Raw genomic sequence first — 15455 nt, 5'->3', positions numbered from 1 at the left:
CATGGTCCTGTACTCCTGAATCTGAACATCTAGTGATTTTGATCCACATGATTCTTCCTCTTCCTCCCAATCTGAAAATTTATGAAGAACAGTAGGCCTTTTGGCAGGTGTTGGTTCAACATCCTCATCATGTGCATGATCAAACTTTAAATCTTCGATCATCTCCTTGACTCCCTGTATCACATTCTGTCGCCCTCTTTCATCTAACATTCTCAGACCTCGCAGATTTGGTGTCAGAAAGGTTGCTATTTTATAAAGCATGTGAACAGAATGGGATGAAGTGCTGTCTGCTGACAGTAATTCTTTCAGCCGTGTTACACAGACGGTTGCAATTTCAGAGAGCAGAAGGTCTTTTGTGGCTGATGTACAGTGCTCAATTAATCGCACAGACCACGGAAGAACAAGTGAGGCACTGGGAGCTGTGTTATCAGTTTCCAAGTCGTCAGTTGCCTCTTTGAAGGGTTTTAGGAATGATACTAGTAACTTAAGAGTACTGATGCTAATGCGTCCGATCTTGTCATAATTATTGCTCTCAGTCAGCACAGATGCAATGTCTTCGTACTGTTCCAAGACAGAATTTAACATGTCAAAGTTAGAGTTCCATCGTGTCTCTATGGATTGTTTCAGTGACTTTTTAAGCTTGCCCTGCTGTCCTGAGTGTTTGAAATATGTAACCAACTTTTTAACATCAGTCAGAAGGCTAGCGATCTCTGGAGACTTTTCGATTATGGCAGGACCAAACGCACTGGAGAGAGTCACGTTTAGTATGTGCGCTGTGCAGTTTAGCCTCGTGTATTCTCGTAAGGCACTGATCATGTTGGCTCCACGATCTGTGACAAAAATAATCTTTTTGCCCATGTCTGTCGCATCAATGCCAAACACTCTGAGATTCTGCAGCAGGTGCCTTCGAATGTTTTCACCTGTCTTTGAGGTGCTTGGGTCAAAAGGGGCAGCAAAAAGCACTCTTGAATGTAGCGCAGATTGCTCATTAACGTAATGGATGGTTGCAGACAAAAAGGACGTTTTTCGATATGTTTCTGTCCATATGTCTGCTGTAACAGCGCATCCAAACTTCGATATTGTTGCAGTGATTTCCTCCACAACATGTTTACGTAGACTCTGAGCCCTCATTTCAACATTTCTTGACACCGTTGTGGGGTGTGGTAGTATCTCACAGACATCGAATTTTCCTATTCTTGCTGCTGTGTCGACCAAATGTTGGGCCAGCTGTGTGAAGCCTTTTCCAGAGATGGTATCATACGGTCGAATGTCTTGGCAAACAAACTGAACACATTTGTCTCTGGTTTCTTTTTTAAACTTCTCTGGCACCAGCAAAGATTTAGTAAATGCCAGTTTTGTTTGCCCCTTTGTGATGGGACATGAGTGCCGCCTTAAACCTGAGGTTCCAGTCTTGTGACTGCAAAAGGGTAAAACTTTGAGGCATTTATCGCATTGTACAAAGGGTAATTTTTTTCCATTTGCGTCTATGACGCATGAAAAAGACTCCCATACATCAGACTTGCCTGATGTGGGTTTCCTTAAAGTAAACTGACCGTTGTCTAATCCCAGCTGAACGTCCTTCAAGGAAATTGCATCTTCAGTTTGCTCTGCCATGTTGGTAAAGCGCGCTCTGATGCAGGTGATGCGCGCACAGAGTCACAGACTGTGCAAGTAAAATGCACATGCAAAAAGCACTGATCCATGCGCTCAGTGCGTGTAACAGGCGTGAGCACTGGCTGTACCAGTGCTCAATTAGAATGAGGAAATCACAGATATGCTGTTCCGAAAAAATGTCGGGCACGCTATATTTTCAGACCGCGCGCTCCCGTTCAAATTACACCAGAGTTACCGACCGCTACCGCATTTTATTTGGAAATTTATTCCCGCGCCGCAAGAAATCTGGTCGGGTCCCGGGACAGCCGCGGGAATGCAGACCTCTAGCTCAAATGTGCTGTTAGCATGTTAGCAGAGCGATGCTACTGTGAACCGAGGAGGTATTGTCTTGATGTGAGCTTCTACTCAGGGTTTTTTCTTCCAGTTCAGAGCTGAGGTTTTTTTTTGTTAAGATACTGGATGTTGTGTTTTTTCTCCACAATTTTAATTATAAGCTAGATACATTGCTGCTAACAGCAACAGGGATGAGTCAGTGAGTCAGTTGGGCTTGTAAATCATGATTCAAGTGATTCTCCAGTATTGAACGATTCATTCATGATTCGCGCATCACTAGTTGTTTGAGTTTTATTGAAGTTCTTTTGTTTCAGCTACATTTCATGATTTACGGCAACCTTTTTTTAATATCGCAATTTGTTCTTTGTATGCTCTGTCTGAATTAAGTTATGTGCTTATTTGCCACATATACACACAGTCTCCTTCATGGATCATAAGATGTGAAGTTTAGTTGGGACCGGAATACAAGGATGCAGAGAGGCCAAAAAGAAGGCAAAAAGCATAAACTTAGCAGGGGACAAGTAAGAACAGACTCTTAGCCATTAAACTGATATAAAGTAAAGCAACACGACCAGACAGCGTACACAGTGTGACAAGACAAAGAAGCATTACAAACGGAGGCTTTAAATACATGCAGGAGATAATCAGGGAGAGTGGAAACATAAGGTAACAAGTCACAGCTGAAACTAATTATGACAAAGGAGGCAGGACCAACAGCAAGGCACAAGAGACAGTGGATTATAATCCTAAACATGGAGACAGCAATTTTACAAGAACATACAAAGTTGTAAAGAGGAGGCCAGAATAAACTAAAACAAAATGAATCAAATATTAATATACTCCAAGAAAGACAAAGTCCCAATAAACAAACAGTAAAACTTGTTAAAAGCTACCTTTCAATATCTTCAGTTTCTAAAAGGCACAATGACCAGATAAAGCATGTGGCAGTGTTGATATTTAACACAGACCACCAAAAATGTTTCTGATGAATCAACTGTGGAATTTAACGTATTGGTTCAGAAGGACAATCTAAACCACTTTATTTTCAACTACAAAGCCAACCTGGACTTTAACCTTTTAAAAGGCCACTAAACTGGTTTATGGCTTTGGACTTTCACAACCATTTTTAACAAAACAAATACTATTGTTACTATTTTTTACTTTATTATTATTATTATCATTTAAAGTGTTAAATGGGGAATAAAGTGTTAAACAGAAATGTTGGTTAAATGTAAATGCAGTTTATTTATGGATAGATTTGACATTAATAGATGCCACCGATGTTCAAAAGCTGCCACAAGGCATTAAAATAAATACAGGGGTTAGGAATATACAGTTCATATTAGAGCTGGGCGATATGGCCTAAAATCTATATCGCGGTATAATTTGAAGCATGTGGTAGGGATATATACAGGGTGGGCCATTTATATGGATACACCCTAATAAAATGGGAATGGTTGCTGATATTAAAGTCCTGTTTGTGGCACATTAGTATATGTGAGGGGGCAAACTCCTCAAGATGGGTGGTGACCATGGTGGCCATTTAGAAGTCAGCCATCTTGGATACAACTTTTGTTTTTTTCAATAGGAAGAGGGCCATGTGACACATCAAACTTATTGGTAATGTCACAAGAAAAACAATGGTGTGCTTGGTTTCAACGTAACTTTATTCTTTCATGAGTTATTTACAAGTTTCTCTTTATTCACAGCCATTGACATGTCGAAGAGATTAACACGTGAGGAGCGGATCACCAACCATTCCCATTTTATTACGGTGTATCCATATAAATGGCCCACCCTGTAGTTGCTTCATGAAAAGGTTCATTTCTCGAGGCTTCGCACGCACATAAGCCCCCTCTACTTTCAGGTCCTGAAAGCAGACAGAAAAACCAGGCACCTGGTACCAACTTGGCAGGACATTGATGTGTTGGAATCTGTGAACAAGACACTTCTCCCCCTGATGGAGTTCACAGATGCTCTGTCGGGAGATGAGTATGTGAATGTGTCGTATGTCAAACCTGTGCACCACCTTTTAAATAATGCAGTTCTTCCTCTAGCTGATGAAGACACAGACCTGACGAAGGACATGAAGAGAGCCATCCTCAAGTATTTAAATGAGAAGTACACAGACTCTGCAGCTGATGACCTCCTGGATATGGCCTCCTTTGTCGACCCGAGGTTCAGATCATCGTATATAGGTGATGACTGAAGAGAGTTCATCTTGACAAAAGCAACAGCAGATATTCAGTCACAACCTCTGATGTGCAAGAAAGTTTAATCACTGCACGCAAGGACCATAAACACTGATGTTGTGTTTGTATTTGCACTACATATCGCAAGTTTGAAATTTGTTGTGCTATATTTAACAGAAAAGGAACCTGTTAAACTTGAAGGGTTTAATTCAAATATTATTTTTGTGCAATATAAATAAGTAATCAGGACAGCAGGGAGAATTGTAATGTTTATTTATTTGAACTTTATTTTAAACCATTTAGAATTTTGTGTTTTACTGATATTTTACTTGCATTTTATTCAGAACTGTTTGTGCATTTATCTTCATTTGTATTTGTTATTTAAGAATTGTGTTACATTGTTTGAAAAAAGTTAAAGTCTTGTAATGTAATTTTTTTTTTTTTCACAATAAATGTTCTTAAAATGGCATTCTGTACTTTTTTGAAGTGTTTATTCATCTGCAATTTATCTGGTATGCGAGTATTTCAGTCATTTTGAAAAACATTTTTTATATATCGATAGATAGATATTGATAGAATGAATTAAAAGCTAAATTTGCCCTGGGCCATATATAAAGTATAGCCCAGAGCCACCATATGAAAGTTTAGGCATTTCTTTTGGCCCGAGTTTGTTCAAATTTAAATTGTATTGGGGGGGAAACCAAAACAAGTTCATGTGAATTAATTAATAGCTACTAATTAAACTTATTTTATTTTTCCACCAGAAATGGACAATATCATTAGAAGAACTGCCATGAATGATGACAAAATAGGGAACTGGAAAAGAAGAGATACGCAACTTTGTGTTCATGTGTCAAAACGCCAGGTGGACTCAATCATTAACCCTCCATTATAAATGTTTCAATGTGGGGTCAGGTGAAGACAAGAAAAGAGACTATTACAATTTAACCGCATCAGAGCTAGAAAAAAAAATCAAAACAGCTACAGAGCAGTGGGCTTTAAGGCCTGTGTTTTATTTAAAATAATAAAACTTTGGAAAGACCACACAGTCATTGTGCAGCATGTCATATGATAAGCATTATGGCCACAAAAAATGCACATTCTAACAGTATGTGTGTTAGCCCTGTTGAGTCCTACTGCAACTGTTCATAAGTGGAGTTCTTTGCAAGCATCTAGTGCTACTTGCAAAATTAGCAGAGCTGGACAATGACAACTATCCAAACATGGAAACAGACATTTCTACCTTGGCAAAAATTGCAATGAAAGAAAGGCATTACTCTGTACAGTGTGAGGACTCAAGTGATAAAAAATAAAAAATAAAATACCAAGTTTGTTTGGAAATCTGGTTTTTTTGGGGGGGGGGGGGGGGTTTGCATTGACTGAAACATTTCAGTGCACTTGTACATTCTCTTACTATAACACTAGAATATCTTGTAGCCATTTTAAACAAATGAAAATCATTCTGAAAACTCCTTTATCAACTTTGAATGTTGTGTAGTACAAAGCACAGAAGATGCTGTTGAAAAACTAAATAATGTTTTAGAAACTGTTAAAGCCAAGTCTATGCACAAGTACAAGTAGACTCTGCATCTTATGTACATGTAGACATTTCAAAGGGACTGCTTCAGTTGCTAACTTTATTGAAAACTAAAGCTGAATAGCTAACTTAACTTTCTGCCAAGGAAAGAAATTGTTTGGTCTCTAACTGTCAAGCAGGTGTTGTTTGAAATGTGTTTTATTCATTACTTTACTTACTACTGGGGGCGATCGTGGCTCAAGAGTTGGGCGTTCGCCTTGTAATCGGAAGGTTACCGGTTCGAGCCCCGGCTTGGACAGTCTCGGTCGTTGTGTCCTTGGGCAAGACACTTCACCCCCGTTGCCTACTGGTGGTGGTCAGAGGGCCCGGTGGCACCAGTGTCCGGCAGCCTCGCCTCTGTCAGTGCGCCCCAGGGTGGCTGTGGCTACACATTCACATCACGTGTGTGTGAATGGGTGGATGACTGGATATGTAAAGCGCTTTGGGGTCCTTAGGGACTAGTAAAAGCGCTACATAAATACAGGCCATTTACCATTACTTTAGGTTGGTTGATTGTATTTTGTACTGCTTCATCTGTGCCCGTCATTTTTCAGTAGGGTCTTATTTTTATATTACTGTGCATTATGAATAAAAGATTACTTATTACTAAAGGTCTGCTTTTGTAATTGTTGGTATTATTCATAAAATCTTCACTCTTAATTTTTTGCTCCATAAAACAGTACCTGGCAGTTTTTGGACATGGAGTGGCAGAGGTTGAGGTCCTGTGAGTCATCCAAAACGGAAGTAAAAGGTTTCAGCATCCAGCCTTTTTATGATTGAATGCAGAGTACTATAATAGAGTTATCGTTAAGTGATTTTGCTAAAAGTTAATGTCTAATTGCAATTAAGAATATAACCAGGTATAAGTCTTAATCATAATGATGAATAAGAAGAATCTATAATAGGAGTCTCACTGAGATTCTCTTTAAAGTGGCATGTTAGTGCTAATGCTGACCTTGGGGCTCAGAGGTTCTCTGTGTGTATGTATTCAGGAATGTTAACTTGACCAATGTCCAATGGTTTGGCTGCTTTCCTGTTGGATTGTATAACACAGAACTAATGCCCCAGTGGCCAGGGCGTGCCCACCCTCCTCTCTCTCCTTCACCCCAACATCAGTATTAGAAACCAGCATTAGCTCAGAGTAGATTGGATTTCTGTATAGTGCAAGTGATTTGATTCTATGATTATTTGATTCAGCTTTTGCTTTGCTCTTGCTAAATTAAATATCTCTTCAAAAATGATAAATTATGGACATTATCTTTTTAACCCTCTGTGAAACACTAAAGGTAAAAACCTGTGTAAAAAGTTTACATCTATTTAAATAGCTCTCACAGATTACTCCGGTCTTTAAAATGACCAGATCTCTGGGGCCTGTTTTCCAGGCCACTAAATTAAACCCAGTCAATTACCAAGTGCACCGATCCTAATCCTAATAGGCACACAAGTCCAAACATCTAAATGTTTAATACAATAGACAGGCACAACTCAAGCATGGAGAGTCAGACACCAATCCAAATATGGAGCATATACAAACTCAAAGTGAGTAATTATCTGATGGTTAAATAATAAGACTGACTCAATAGAGTAACACTAATAAGGGAAGACAAAGAGGAAATAAAAATGACAACAGTGTAAACATACCAAGACTCATAAAATAAAACAGGAAATTAACTGAAACCCAAGAGTGTGACACATATACATTTATTGACACATGTGATTCGTTTCTTTCTTTGCCACATTTGTGCGATATGTGACGTCACTTACGTAATATTGTGTGGATTAGGAACCAAAAATTTTGCTCAACAGTTAACTCAATACAAAGTCAAAACATGTGAACATTTTTAACCAATCCTGTTTTACAGATGACATTAATAGCAAAAAAAAAAAAAAAAAAAAAAATTCAACAAGTTTCATAATTTAAGAGAGGTGATCCATTTTGTCACAAAGGAAAGAAAAAACAGAATCCACTGCTGAAAGACCAAAGGTGTTAACTTTCAGGTTTTCTTGGATTTTGCAAAGACTCTGTTATTATAAAATAAGTGTATTAAGAATATTAAACCAATAATCCAGATAAGTGGAAATGTCTCATATCACCAAAAAAGGTATCATTTTCATTCCTTTGTTATATCTGCACTTGAAGGATTGATGCCTTTACAGACTTGTGTCCCTTGTGACATCACAGGCCAATCTTCCAGCAAAGCCAAGGCCTAACTCCCCAGCCTCTTCACTCAGGATACTGAACAGAGTCAGTTTAGTTTGGGCCTTCTTGGGGCTGTCAAAAACCATCGCAGGTAGTTTGCCTTTATGACCCTGAAGATGACATTTACCCGATATTCTGAAGGAATCACTATTTCTGTAAGGACAAAAGAACATTACATTTGGATGTGTTACACTTCTTTTTCATGAGTGAGTACAGCCATTCGTTTTCATTCCATTACTAACAAGCTATGCTCTGTTGTGGGCAAAAGACCTGCAACTGACAAATAAAGGCTCTCTCATCTCTCTCTCTCTCTCTCTCTCTCTCTCTCATCTATCATATGATGGCCCAGGACAAATTTAGCAATTTTTTTAAAAATTGCCTTAGCTGAACCCACAGTGCGCTACACAACCAATACACACTTCCCCAGTTCTTCTAGTCACTAGTGATGGGATTTCCGGCTCTTTTTTTAGAGAACCGGCTCTTTCGGCTCGGCTCACTAAAAAGAGCCATCTCTTTCGGCTCCGAACCGGCTCTTCAGGTTGTTTTGTTGCTTTCATTAATTTATTATTAACAATAATATAAAATTATGCACAAAAGGAATTACTAATGTAAAAAAAAAAAAGTGGTTTTATTTATATATGTTTATATATAAATATATGCGGTGGCCCCTAGAGACAAAACACGTACAAACTCCAAAACACATTTCTAGCGTTAACTGAACTTCAAACTAAAGTGTCCACCCTAAAACCAGTCTATTGTATTGTAAATTGTGATTATTTATTCTGAATCATTCTTAGAGACTACAATTGATTGTCTAATTGCTTTTGAAGGTAACATTTTCGTTCACTCAGCTTTTACTCGGGGTTCTTGGCTAGTTTAGCGTTACCATGCTGTCTTGGCGGATGCTTGCTAAGAACCAAAGTTATGATACCAGCTTTATTTTTGGTTGTTTCTGACCGGGATGCAGTTTTCCACTTTACCATTTATGCCATCTTTTGTGCAATAAAAATAATTGCTCATATCCATGCTGTAGACTGCGTCGCTATTTTCCTCCTCTGACACATGAACTGTAATCAGCTGTTTGTCGTGCAAGTGCAAGACCCGATAAGCAGGATTAATAGACAGTCAGAAAAGGAGTTCAAAGGAAGTGGACTATTAGGAGCCCGTTTTCTACAGGAAGCAGTTCTCCATTTCCATTCCTACCTGAAATCACCCCTGTCCCTGGAAATAATTTAACTTCATGGGCACAGTATGCACTCAGTTAAATTTCTTGCATGTAAATTCAGCTAAGCAGCCAAGCCAACAAAGCAGACGTCACACACACAAGAGTGTCTGCTAGTGATGGCCCATTTGAAGCTGAAGCTCTGGCACATGTGTCAAAAAAGAAAAAAAAAAAGGAAAAAATATGAACACATTGCTTCAGAAACACTGAGCTGAAGCTTGGTTCGTCTGAACAGAGTCATGTGATCAATGATGTCCCGAAGCTTCATTTGGCACGTCACTGCTTCAGTACCCAATTCAATGGTTTATAACAGGGGTGCCCAATCCCGGTCCTCGAGAGCTACCGTCCTGCAGCTTTTAGATGCATCCTTGTTCCCCAACACCCGAATCAAATGAATGGCTTGTTATCAGGCCTTTGCCAAACATGATGGCATGCTGAAGAGGTAATCAAACCATTTGATTCAGCTGTGTTGAATCATTGGCAGGATTTGTGTTGTGTTTTGGTGATTTTCTGTGTTATTTTTGAGGTAGTGAACCAGTGTGTGACATATTTAGAGACATGGAGCCAGACGCTCTGCCTACTCCTAAATAAAAACCAGTTCATCAGCAATTCTGCTTCCAGGGCCCTATTTCAGGAAGCCGGTTTAGTGCAAACTCTGAGTAAGTATACCCTGAGTTAACGAAAACTCTGGGTTTTCGGTTTCACAAAGCGAGTTTAGATTCATTCTGAGTGAGTCACTATGACGACACACTCCGTGAAGCTAACCTGCCCCCTAGCAGGTTTACTTCAACTAACCCTGACGTTCTCCGCCTCTTTGTCAGAAACCTGACTGTAGGAAGTGTCAGACATGGCGTGCTCCTTCCTTGAAGAGCCAGTAGATGTTGAAGCCCAAATTCTCCGCAGAGCTCTCCGCCGGGAGAGAGTGATTAGAGCGCGTTCGGACATTTTATCATTTCCTGATGATTTCCTGTGTGAACGTTACAGTTTTTCAGCACAATCTATAATTTATTTGAATAACATCCTCAGGCCTAATATTGCTCATGTGACACATCGTGGACATCCTCTCAGTTCTGTGCATATTATTTGTATTGCACTTCGGTTTTTTGCAAACGGGAGCTTTCTGTATAATATTGGTGACGCTGAGCACGTTTCCAAGGCTACCGTCTGTCGGGCAGTCAGGAATGTTACAGTTGCACTGAAACGTCTCCTGTACGTTTTTCATATTTATATCCTGTTCATAGCCTGTACATAGCTTGTACTCACTACAGCCTTTACATACTTAGTTATAGAATATTCACAACATACTTCATACCGTGTACATTATAACATACCATAATAGACCCATTTCTGTAGTATACTTACATATCTATACTATTGCTAATATATATTGTAATATATCTATATCACTAAAGCACTTCTGGATGGATGCAAACTGCATTTCGTTGCCCTGTACCTGTGCATGTGCAATGACAATAAAGTTGAATTCTATTCTATTCTATTCTACTCGTTTGTGGTGTTCCCCGGTCATAGACCCACAAGATTTATCAAAGAGGGATGCCACAAAATTGCAGGTATCAGGATGAACAAAACTTAATTCATGATGTGGTGATACTTGAACTACTACTTAAATTTTACATTTATGTTCACGGTTCCCAGGCGTGATTGGCTGTATAGATGGCACTCACATTCCAATCATTGCTCCTTCAGTAAATGAAGGAGACTATGTGAACAGGAAGTCTTTCCACAGCATTAATGTGCAGGTACATAGTTCCCTGTAGCATTTCAAACTAACAAATTATTTCATTATAGTAATGGATGCTAATTCGTGTTCTCTGCACTGTGAAGATCATATGTGATGCTGCCAACATTATCACAAATGTGGAAGCCAACTGCTCAGCCTCTGTGAGTGGTGGTGGTGGAGGACCCCCACCTGTTTTTCGGGCCTCCGCTTTTTTTCTGTTGGCTATAACGGGTCACATTTGAGAATATAGAGTAAGCAAATATGTACTTGTAATGTGCTCAGATAATTTCAATAAGTGCTTACAGAGGGGAAATTAATGTAGCCTCTAACTGCAATTGATTTACATCGGACAAACAGACCAAGCACTATGGCTCATAATACAATTACACCTTACCTGTTTGGACTATATTTTTATATTTCATTTTTACTTGCTGCCAGGAACGTTTGGGGCCTGTTGGGTTGCACCTGCGCTCACATCACATCACAAAATAAAATGTATGAAATACAAAATAAAATGAAATAAAATAAAATAACGTGTTAAATGGGTGGAAATCCCTAGATCAATGTTTAAATTAACACTCACGCATTGACTCTGTCGGCTATGTTTTGCCATGCATGCTCCCTTTCTTTTGCAGCTGAGGCTGTGTTACTTTTTTTCCGCAAAATTTGCATGTTATCTGCATATACTGCCATCAGAATTTCGGCCTCAAGCGCTGTGAAATACATTGACCGCGCCTTCTTTCCCTCCGTCTCCATGGTGACTCGCTTAATCTGTGCTCCACTAATCAGGGCTTTATGTATCCTCGTGCGCGCGCTTAACTTGGGGTTAAAGCAACTCCGCGTTGACTGAACTAATTGTTATCAGCCTTTCTGAAACCGAATATTCCGAGTTGGACAGTTCGGGGTTACTCAACCCTGAGTATCGTTTTTCACTCTGAGTTTTCTAAACCGGCTTCCTGAAATAGGGCCCTGGATGAAGTAATGTGAGGGGCTACGCATCGATAGTAGAAACATTGATCGGCAACCCTTTGATTGGTCGGCGAAAATGTCGAAGGAGCGCGCTCAGTATTTTTCGGCAGCAGAGCAAGAACTCTTTATTGAGGGATTTCAGGAGTTCCAGAGTTTAATTAAAACGCAAGGGAACACTGCAAAGGCTGCAAAAGCAAGGAGAGAGGGCTGGCAGAAAGTTGCTGACAAATTAAACACGTAAGTAATTCATTATATTATATGACATTATACCATATTATATTATATCATATTATATTATATTACATTATATCCTCTTTCACATTAGAGCCACAACAGGACCCACTAGAACATGGGAACAAGTAAAAGTGAAATATAAGAATATTCTACAGAATGGTAATATTCATCACTTATATTGCTTTTAGTCTCTTGAAAAGAGACCCTGAAACAATCTGTTTGGTTGTGTATAACAGCAACCAAGAAAAGGGCAGAGCAAAAAAAGACAGGTGGTGGTCCTGCACCCCCTCGTCACACCCCGGCAGAGGAGCTGGCCCTAGGGTTGAATGCCACCAGACCCATTGTTGAGGGCATCCCTGGGGGCAGCTCTTCCTTAGACCAGCAGCCGGGGTGCAGTAGCAGCAGCACCTACATAACTGGTAAATGAGCTCATAATTCTATTTGTAGAATGTAAAATATTTGGTTGTTGCCTTAATTAACATGCTTTTTGTACTTTGACATTTATTGACATTGTGGGTTTTTTGTGTGTAGTTTTACATGACACTCCATCACTTTTACCTGTTCCCATGCAAGGGGTGACTGAAGCATGCACAGTAAGTTGGGAGATATATATATCTTTCTTTTTTCAATTATTTAGACCAATAGGCTGTACCACATCCCTTTGTAACACCATTTTGTTTCCATTGCACAGGACAGTGACGCAACCCTGTCAGATGACTGTGGTTTAGAGGAAGTCCCTGTAAGTTCATGCATAATTTGGCCTGAATTTCCATCTAATTGTGTACTGCTATGTGTTTCTGACTGCAGTATGATTTGCAGGCCAAGAGGCCGGCAGAGAGGCCTGATACAAAGGTGGGCAGTGTTGTAATTAATTTTACTTCCTATATGACATGTATTGACCGTTAAATGTTGTTTCTACAATTGAAACAGGGTGACATTCGTTTGCTCTATAAGAGCAGTCTCCAGCAAAAAATGGAGTATACTGAGCTGAAGAAACCAAAGCTCCTAGGTGAAATCGAACTTCAAGCTCTAATGAGGCAAAAACTTCAACTAGAAATCGAGTTGCTTCAAAAGGAACTTCAGAGCAGTGGCGGAGCGGGGGGGTGGCTTACTGGGCTTAAGCCCGGGTTGTTTTTTCAGAAGCCCGGGGTCTTTTGGAGTGTCATTTTTTCATAGTTAGATGCCTGGCTGACAACTGTATAAAACAAAAACTACACACAATATTCGAAGCACATAGTGCACACTGTGGGAATTTACGACTGTGTGTAAATCCCCCCTAATATTGGTATGATCCGAGCTCAGACACTAAGCGACTGAGCGAGGGGGCGGGGCAGCTGCTGCCTGCGCGTGCGCTGTTGGAGAAGCGCAGCCAGGCAGACAGAGGAGAGCTGAAGTTTGAGCAGGTACCAAAGCAAATCATTCGTACTGTACCAATAATGTAAATATGACGGTGTATCACGAAAGATTGATATCAAACTGATCATTTGACCCATGTTAAGTTACTTGCTCTTCAAGTGAATCAACAAATGGCAACATGAAAAGCCGAACAACAACACTGCTGTTTTTTTAGAGAGTCTTAGCTTACATGTGTGTTTATTTCATATTTTCAGTTGTTACCCTCCACGGCTAAATAAATCGGTTTCAGTAATGCACTGATATACAAGAATGGACATAAGGAGCTTCTTTCAAAGAAAAAACTCAGGTAGATGTTATTTTATATATTGTACTTTGTATGTTGTTCAGTATATTCCTATGCAAAACAAAAATTTCAACACACAGCAGTATATTGACAGTTGAAACCAGATATTTACACTTTATGGAAAACACAAGAACATTTTTTTACTGCACAACATCAGTTTAGAGTAAACTTGTTTTGTTTTGGATAAATAAATATTGAAATATCTTTTGAATTAGTTAAAGGTCAGAATAAAGAGAGACAGAGCTTTCTATTTTTTATCTCTTTCATCAAATTTAGGAGTACATATACACTAAGTTTATTGTTAATTAATAAGAAAACTCCAGACGATTCCATTCTGAGCTGAAGAAGCTTCTGATAGGTTAGTAGAGTCCATGTGAGTAAATTGGTGGCACAGCTGTGGATGCATATAAGGCAAAACACAGAGCCTGTTTCTTTGACATGGGAAAATCCAGAGATATCAACCAAAACACCTGGAAAAGAATTGTGGAGCTCCATAAGTGTGGCTCAGTTTGAATACAATTTGGTGCCATTTGCAATTAAGAAATACAGATAGTTTCTCTCTTTACTCTTAAAGTTAACAAATATGTTTTTATATTTATCAATCTAAAAAAATAAACATTTAGTCTGATTTGATGTTACAATTAAAAAAGTGTTTTTATCTGAAGAGTAATAAATATCTGGTTTCAACTGTATATTTGATGATGTTGGTGTTTGGCTTGATTGTCAGCACAAAGAGGGAGAGAGAGGAGCAGAGAGAGAGAGAGGAGAATGAGGACAGAACAGATGAACAAGAGCAGGTGAGACACACATGTTAGTCAAATGGTTGTTTACCAAAAGTATCACCGTATCATAGGTCCTCATGTATCTCGTACCTAATGTTTCTTTTTAGGTTTGTTATTTTTCAAATTCTACATTTATTAAGTTATGCAGGCTTGTTTTCACAGCAAGGCTAAATAATTATATGAACCTTTCTGAATCTAAATAGTGGACTTCGGTAGAATTAAAAAATAAGTGTAGTGCAGGTTTTAGTGCTACTATCATCTAGTTCTGATTCTGGTTCTGTCTTGGTTAAGTCCTAAGTAGTCCTGATTTTGAACTGTTGTAGTCCTGTTTTAATTCCGAATCAGTTCTGGGTCTGGTTGAATTGGGGTTTAGCCCCGACTTTGTTCTTGCTGCTTAATTTAAAACCTATATGAAGTCCTGCTTTTTTGAACAAAACTCAAAACAGAGCCTATAACCCCCCGCCCCCATCCCACATGCATACTACCCTTTAGGGCTAAGCCCTGGGTGTATCAAATGTCTGCCTCCGCCTCTGCTTCAGAGTAAGTAAAAATACACTTTCATACAGAGCACTATTGATGACCTTGCGTGATACAGTATATATGATTTTTTTTCCAGGCAAATGATGACTGGCTTGTTTTTGATGAGACAGATAAAGATGCTCAAATAAATTTCAATGACAAATATGTTTTGTCATGTTTTTAATATTCGAAATTGTGTTGCACAATTCTGTCCCGTGCAGCTCTGCCACTAGGTTGGTCCAAGTGTACTGGCTGGAGGTCATCATCAGGCTGCACCTCCACCACAGGAGTCCTCTCTTTTCTGATGGTGGCAATGTTGTGCAGTACGGCACATGCAACAATAATGTCACCTGCCCTGTCAGGTGCAACCCTCA

Source organism: Copadichromis virginalis, linkage group LG22, assembly GCF_057382275.1.
Source record: "Copadichromis virginalis isolate Kocher_CV1m ecotype Utaka linkage group LG22, C_Virginalis_male_GT1.1, whole genome shotgun sequence".
Classification (NCBI taxonomy): Eukaryota; Metazoa; Chordata; class Actinopteri; order Cichliformes; family Cichlidae; genus Copadichromis; species Copadichromis virginalis.
The sequence above is the reverse complement of the archived record's forward strand: the minus strand, read 5'-3'. Positions refer to the sequence as shown.